This window comes from Enhydra lutris, unplaced genomic scaffold (assembly GCF_002288905.1).
Source record: "Enhydra lutris kenyoni isolate GAN:26980312 unplaced genomic scaffold, ASM228890v2 scaffoldscaffold50, whole genome shotgun sequence".
Lineage (NCBI taxonomy): Eukaryota > Metazoa > Chordata > Mammalia > Carnivora > Mustelidae > Enhydra > Enhydra lutris.
The window spans coordinates 12849074-12856298 of NW_019154134.1; the positions used below are offsets into that span (position 1 = coordinate 12849074).

Here is a 7225-nt window from a genome sequence, read left to right on the forward strand (position 1 = left end):
AAAAAAAGTAGAAAACACAAGAAAGAACATGGCCCTTTACATTAACTGAAAACCACCTTAAAGTAGTTTAATTCTTCTGTATAGAGTGATATGTTAAAAAAAAATTACTTCTGCTGAAAGGGGATTTATTGAACTAAGGCATTTACTTATTAAATGGTTTGGATGTCATTGTATCTGCTGAAAGGGGATTTATTGAACTAAGGCATTTACTTATTAGATGGTTTGGATGTCATTGTATCCTAGCCACTTTAATTCATTTTTATATGATCCCCCAAGCAAGGTGAAATGATCCATGACAGACTTCAGTGGTGCTTTGCACAGTTTTATACTTCCCTTATATCTCATATGTCATAATGTATGTGAATATCATATTAATAAGTCATCTGATTTGGGAAGCGTGCCATTGAAATAAAGCACTTTAAAATAAAACATATAAAAGGGGAAATGTTTTGTTATAGAAACTATCCAGGTGTTGTGACTTTGTTTCAACTTAAACCTGAATTAATTTCTTCCTCCCCACTTTTTTCTGAGCTGCAAAAAACTGCAATGAAGAAACTAATGAGTTTTTCTTTTTTTTAAAATTTTTTATTTATTTGACAGAGATCACAAGTAGGCAGAGAGGCAGGCAGAGGGGGTGGGGGAAGCAGGCTCCCCGCTGAGCACAGAGCCTGATGCGGGGCTCCCCTGAGATCTTGACCTGAGCCAAAGGCAGAGGCTTTAACCCACTGAGCCAACCAGGCTCCCCAGTGAGTTTCTTTCTTAACCCATTATAGTGAAAGAGACTTTATGTCCTTGTGTGAGAGTTAAGTGGAGTTATATTTACTTCTAATGCAAACAGTAGGTCCATGTTTAATAGGGGTTTTCAACTGACTGTTACTTTGTTCTTCTACCTCCCAGAGGACTTACAGTATTGTCTAAAGATATTTTTTTATTGTCACAAGGCTGAGAAGTACTATTGTAATTTAGTAGGTAGGAGCCAAGAATGTTGCTAAACATCCCACAGTACTCAGAATAAGAATAATTTACTTCATTTCAATGACTGTTGGGTAGTGGCAGGAGTATCACTTCAGAAACATTTATTTAGGTGTCTACTGTGTGCCAAATTAACAGCCAGGTTGTATAGGGCCTGCTGTGCCATATGATAAATGTGCTAGGAAAAATAATCCCTTTCATCCCCCAGCAAAATCTGTGTCCTAATCCCTGGATCCTCTGAATATGTTATGTCCCCTATGCATATGTTTTGTTACGTTGCAAAGTAGAATTAAAGTGGCTCATCAGGTTATTGAGTATAAGGGGGAGCTTATCTTGGTGAGCCAGATGTAATTGTGAGAGTGCTTAAAAGTAGTGGAAGAGAGAGGTGGAAAAGAGGGTCAAAATGATGCAGTGTCAGAAAGACTCAACATGCTGTCACTTTAAGACATAGGAAGACAGCCTCTAGATGCTTTTGGAAAGGACAGAAAAATAGGTTCTCCCCTAGGGCCTTCAGAAAGGAGGGCAGCCCTGCTGACACACCTTGACTATAGTCCAGTGAGACTGTTCTGGATTCCTAATCTATAACATTGTAAAATAATAAATTTGTGTTAGTTGGGGCAGGTATAGAAAGCTAGAAATTCAGATTTTGTTTGGTAAGAATAGAGAGCCATCAGAAAGTTATCATCAAAGCAAAACCACTATGAGGTATCGCTCACACCTGTCAGAATGGCTAGATTGAAAAAATAAGAAATAAAAAGTGTTGGTGAGCATGTGTAGCAAAAGTAACCTTTATGCACTGTTGGTGGGAATGCAAATTGGTGTAATCACTGAAAAAACAGTATGGAAGTCCCTCAAAAAATTAAAACTAGAAAGACCGTATGACCCATTAGTTCCACTACTGGGTATTTACCCAAAGAAAATGAAAACATTAATTTTAATTCAGAAAGATATATGCATTCCTGTTTTTATGCTACTAACTGTAGCATTATTTACAATAGAAAAGATATGGAAACAGCCCAAATGTCCAATAGATGAATGGATAAAGAAGATGTGGTGTATGTATATACAGTGGAATATTAGCTCAGCTTTGGAAAAGAATGAAATCTTTGCATTTATAACAACGTGGTCGGACCCAGAGGGTATAATGCTGGGTAAAGTAAGTCAGACTGAGAAAAACGAATACCATATGATTTTTCTCATCTGTGGAGTCTAAGAAACTGACAAATGATAACCAAAAGCAGAAACCCATAAATACAGAGAACAAACTGACAGGGGGTTGGGCAAAATGGATGAAGGGGAGTGGGATATACAGGCTTTCAGGTGTGGATTGGAAGTCGTGGGGGTGAAAGGCAAGCACAGGGAAAATATTCATTGGTACTGAATTAGTGCTGTATGGTGACAGACCACAGCTACCCTTGTGAGGACAGCATAAGGCATAGACTTGTCCAATCATTTGAAACCAGTGTAACATTATGTGTCCACTGACATACCCAGTGAAAGCATTGTCATCATAAGAGTGACTTGGTCAGATTTGTGTTCTAGAAAAAATTGTTGTACAGCCACATTCTACCACAAATGTATTTATTCTAATGCTATGACTGCATAAATAACAGTGGATCATAAATCTTCAGATATCGTTTGAATATGAATTTTGTATAAATCCCAAATTCCAGAAATACTGTGTCCACATTTTCACAGTCACATCCACATTTCATGGGTTTGAAGACTTTGTTTACCAATAACTGTTAACTGCTCCTTATTTCAAACTGAAGTTACCCATGTAGATTACTGAATCACAATTCCTTTGCATACTCAACATATAAATTAGATGAATATTCTTTTTTTTTTTTTTTTTTTTTAAGAAAATGGCCATTTAGGGCACCTTGGTGGCTCAGTGGTTAAGCCTCTGCCTTCAGCTCAGGTCGTGATCTCAGGGTCCTGGGATCAAGTCCCACATCAGGCTCTCTGCTCTGCAGGGAGCCTGCTTCCTCCTCTCTCTCTCTCTCTCTGCTTGCCTCTCCACCCACTTGTGGTCTCTCTCTGTCAAATAAATAAAATCTTTAAAAAAAAATGGCCACTTTATAATGTGACTCATTTCTGTACTATAGGCTTTCTTCTTTGTTTCCTTGTACTTTTCTACAAACTTTAAATTTGTTAACCATGGAGCTTCTCCGTTAGTCTTTACCTTTCATCATCCCTGAGAGGCTACCACCTGTGGTATCCATGGCACTGAAACTCTTTTTTTCCTTCAGATTTTTATTTAAATTCTAGGTGGTTAACATATAGTGTAATACTAGTTTCAGGAGTAGAATTTAGTGACTCATGACTTATATATACCACCCAGTGCTCCACAAGTGTCCTCCTTAATGCCCATCCCCCATCTAGCCCATTCACTACCCACCTCCCCTCCAGCAACCCTCAGTTTGTTTCCTAGAGTTCAGCATCTCTTATGGTTTGCCTGCCTCTCAGCTTTCATCTTATTTTTCCTTCCCTTCCCCTATGTTCACCTGTTTTCTTTCTTAAATTCTACATATGAGCAAAATCATATGGTATTTATCTTTCCCTGACTGACTTATTTCACTTAGCATAATACATTCTAGCTCCATCCTTGTTGCAAATGGCAAGATTTCCTTCTTTTTTGGTGGCTGAATAATATTCCTCTGTGTGTGTGTGTGTGTGTGTGTGTGTGTGTGTGTGTGTGTGTACACACACACCACATTTTCTTTATCCATTCATCTGTTGATGGACATTTAGGCCCTTTTCATAATTTGTTTGTTGTTGATAATGCTGCTATAGATATCATGGTACACATGCCCCTTTGAGTCACTATGTTTGCATCCCTTAGGTAAATACCTACTAGTGCAATTGCTGGGTTGTAGGATAATTTTATTTTTTACTTCTTGAGGAACCTCCATACTGTTTTCTAGAGTGGCTGTACCAGCTTGCATTCCCACCAACAATGTAAGAGGGTTCCCTTTTTTCTGCATCCTCACCAACATCTTTTGTTTCCTATGTTGTTAATTTTAGCCATTCTGGCAGATGTGAGTAAAGTGGCATCTCATTGTGGTTTTGATTTGTATTTCCCTGATAATGAGTAATGCTGAGCATCTTTTCATGTTTCTGTTAGCCATCTGGATGTCTTCTTTGGAGAAGGGTCTATTCATGTCTTCTGCCCATTTCTTAACTGGATTATTTGGTTTTTGGGTGTTGAGTTTGATAAGTTCTTTATATATTCTGGATACTAGCCCTTTATCAGATAGGTCATTTGCACATATCTTCTCTCATTCTACAGGTAGCCTGTTAGTTTTGTTGATTGTTTCCTTAACTGTGTAGAATCTTTTTATCTTGATGAAGTCCCATAGTTTTTGTTTTTTAATTGAACAGCTATAGATGCATGTTATAATGGTTGGATTTTGTTTTGTTCTGAGAGGGAGCATGCACACGTAATGGGGGGTTGGGGTGCAGAGGGAAAGAGGGAGAGAGAATCCCAAGCAGGCTCCATGCCCAGTTTGAGCCCTGATGCAGGACTGTATCTTATGACTCTGAGATCATGACCTGAACCAAAGTCAAGAGTCGGTCACTCATCTGACTGAGGCACTTAGGCACCCCTACACTACATAGTTTAAATCATGCATGAGGTCATGTCACGTATTCCAGCAAATTTAGGTTAAAGAGCCATAGAACAGTATTTCCCTTCCCAGAAATAGTGAGTTAATGCAGATCTTAAAATACCAGTTTCTTCAATGATTTTGCTATATCAGCAGATGGTCACAATAAAAAGTTTTTGTTCCCCCATTCATTCCCATTATATTCTGTCATTTTTATAAATTATTGAGGTTTATGCTTTGATGAAATGATAATCCCAGTTTTTATTACTGAATGTTCTTGCCTTTGTAAGTTTCCTTTTGGCATTTCCTATTTATAGCCCTTTTTAACCTTTCATCTGATAGCTTAAGCTTATAAAGCATTTTATCAAAAAACTTGAGATTCTCATAAGATGTACTCAGTGATCTCACTTCTTGGAACCATAGAGGCAGCTGGAGCAGTAAGGAGATGTAAGGGAGCAGGTGTTTCCTATAATACGGTGGCTCACACTTGTGATGTTGATTTTTCAATCCCTTTCATAACAGTATTGGCAGAAATAAGTGATATTCAGAAAACTCAATCTAAAGATGACATTTAAATTGTAAATAGAAAACTCAGCAAATTTTTCTTGTTTCTCTTTATCCTCTTTTCTGTATCACCTGGAAACTAAATTTAACTGGATCGAGGCACACGTTTGGTTTTATAGTATATTCTGTCACAGAATGGACTAACATGAGTATTGATGGTATTTCTGGAAAGGAAGTAGGACACAGGCACTACTGAGAAGTAATACCTTTACATCTGTCTAATAAGTTTTTTGTTTCCTAATTTAGAAACAGTGATTTCATACCCCTGAATATTCAGTTACACTTGGTTATGCCGTCATTTTATTTTGATAGCATGAATGGAAGAAGGATATTTTTCGACTATTTATTAGTTTAGTGATGCATTAGAATTGATTTCTTTTAAATATTAGAGATACTCCATGAAGATCATCCTTGATTTACTGCTGTAATTTATAGGATTCTAAAAATGCATCTATGGTCATAATATATTTTTTAAAGATTTTATTTATTTATTTGACAGAGAGAGAGAGAGAGAGAGAGAGAGAGAGAAACAGCACAAGGAGGGGGAGTAGCAGAGGGAGAGGGAGAAGCAGGTTACCTGATGATCAGGGAGCCCGACACAGAGCTGTTTTCTGAGCTAAAGGCAGATACTTAACCAACTGAGCCACTGGGTGCCCCAGATCACAACATTTTTAATGGTGTAGAATTTGTCATATTCTCCTTAAACATTTCCATTTTGTGGTATCTCATCATTCCTATCCTCTTCTGAGTAAACTGATGCTAAGAATAGCCTGTGGTGGTCTTGGGATCTTACATGTTTAGTTGAATCCAGAACTGAACAATATAATCACAGGCACTAAACTTAATTTAGTGCCTGTAAATAAAAATAAAATTACATATTTTATGTAAATAAAATTATATAAACATAATTACACGCACTAAATTTAGTGCCTATAAATAAAAATTCTTTTTTTAAAAAAGTTTTTAAATTTTTTTATAAACATATAATGTATTATTAGCCCCAGGGGTACAGGTCTGTGAATCGCCAGGTTTACACACTTCACAGCACTCAACATATCACATACCCTCCCCAATGTCCATAACCCCACCACCCTCTCCCTACCCACCTCCCCCCGGTCACCCTCAGTTTGTTTTATGACAGTAAGAGTCTCTTATGGTTTGTCTCCCTCCCGATCCCATCTTGTTTCATTTATTCTTCTCCTACCCCCCAAACCATTTTTTAAACAAACTATGGACTACTCGCTTCGATTGGCATATTAGAGAAGTCATTGGCCCTTTAAGGCTGGGAGAATCCCTGCTGTCAACAAAGATAGGATTCTTTGGTAGAAAAAAATTGACCCCAGAGAAAATCTACCTTTCAGCATAGCTGGTTTCCTATATCCACTCTCTTCTTTTGCGTGTGAGAGCTATGGTTCCAGATCAAGGTCCGAAAACCCATTCAGCTCTGCATTGCCCCTAACCCCCAACAGCTCATTCTGTTAATTGAGGTACAAGAGATATTATGAAGAACAGACCCAAAAAGCCCAAATTGTTCCTGCTCTAAAATGTTTAAGTGGTCCAGAATTTGTCAGTAGATGAGGTGTACCACATAAAGACTTTGAAATAAGTTATTTGATCACAAGGTTCATGTGGTTCAGGCAAATGGCTTAATTGTACAGTATTTTTTATTAGGTATAGTTGTTAGATTTTGCATTATATAATTTGGTTGCTGTTGCTCTCCAATAAAGACCTTTAATAGTAATATAAGCCATGAGTACATGGTGATGCTGACCTTGAATCATCAGATGTAAAGATTATTGAACCAATAAAACATGCCCCTAATTTCTCCTGTTACAGACTTTACTTTTTTAAGGAAAAATTATTCTAAGAAAAAGTGGAAAAATAAAAACTATTTGAAGTAATATTCTTATTAGAGGACCAGTAATTCAGAGGAAAAGTAAGAGACAATTATCAATTAAAACACAAGTCAAGAATTTGCTACAGAGGAAAAAGATATTTAAAAAAGATAGACTGGAGGGGTGCCTGGGTGGCTCAGTGGGTTAAAGCCTCTGCCTTCGGCTCAGGTCATGGTCCCAGTGTCC

The 7225-nt window shown here is 37.5% G+C and overlaps 1 protein-coding gene across 2 annotated transcripts in view; it reads left to right on the forward strand.

Annotated features, from left to right (window-relative positions):
* Nucleotides 1-7225, forward strand: part of LOC111156937 (importin 11) — a 198945-nt gene that overhangs the window by 180587 nt on the left and 11133 nt on the right. The window lies entirely within an intron of this gene.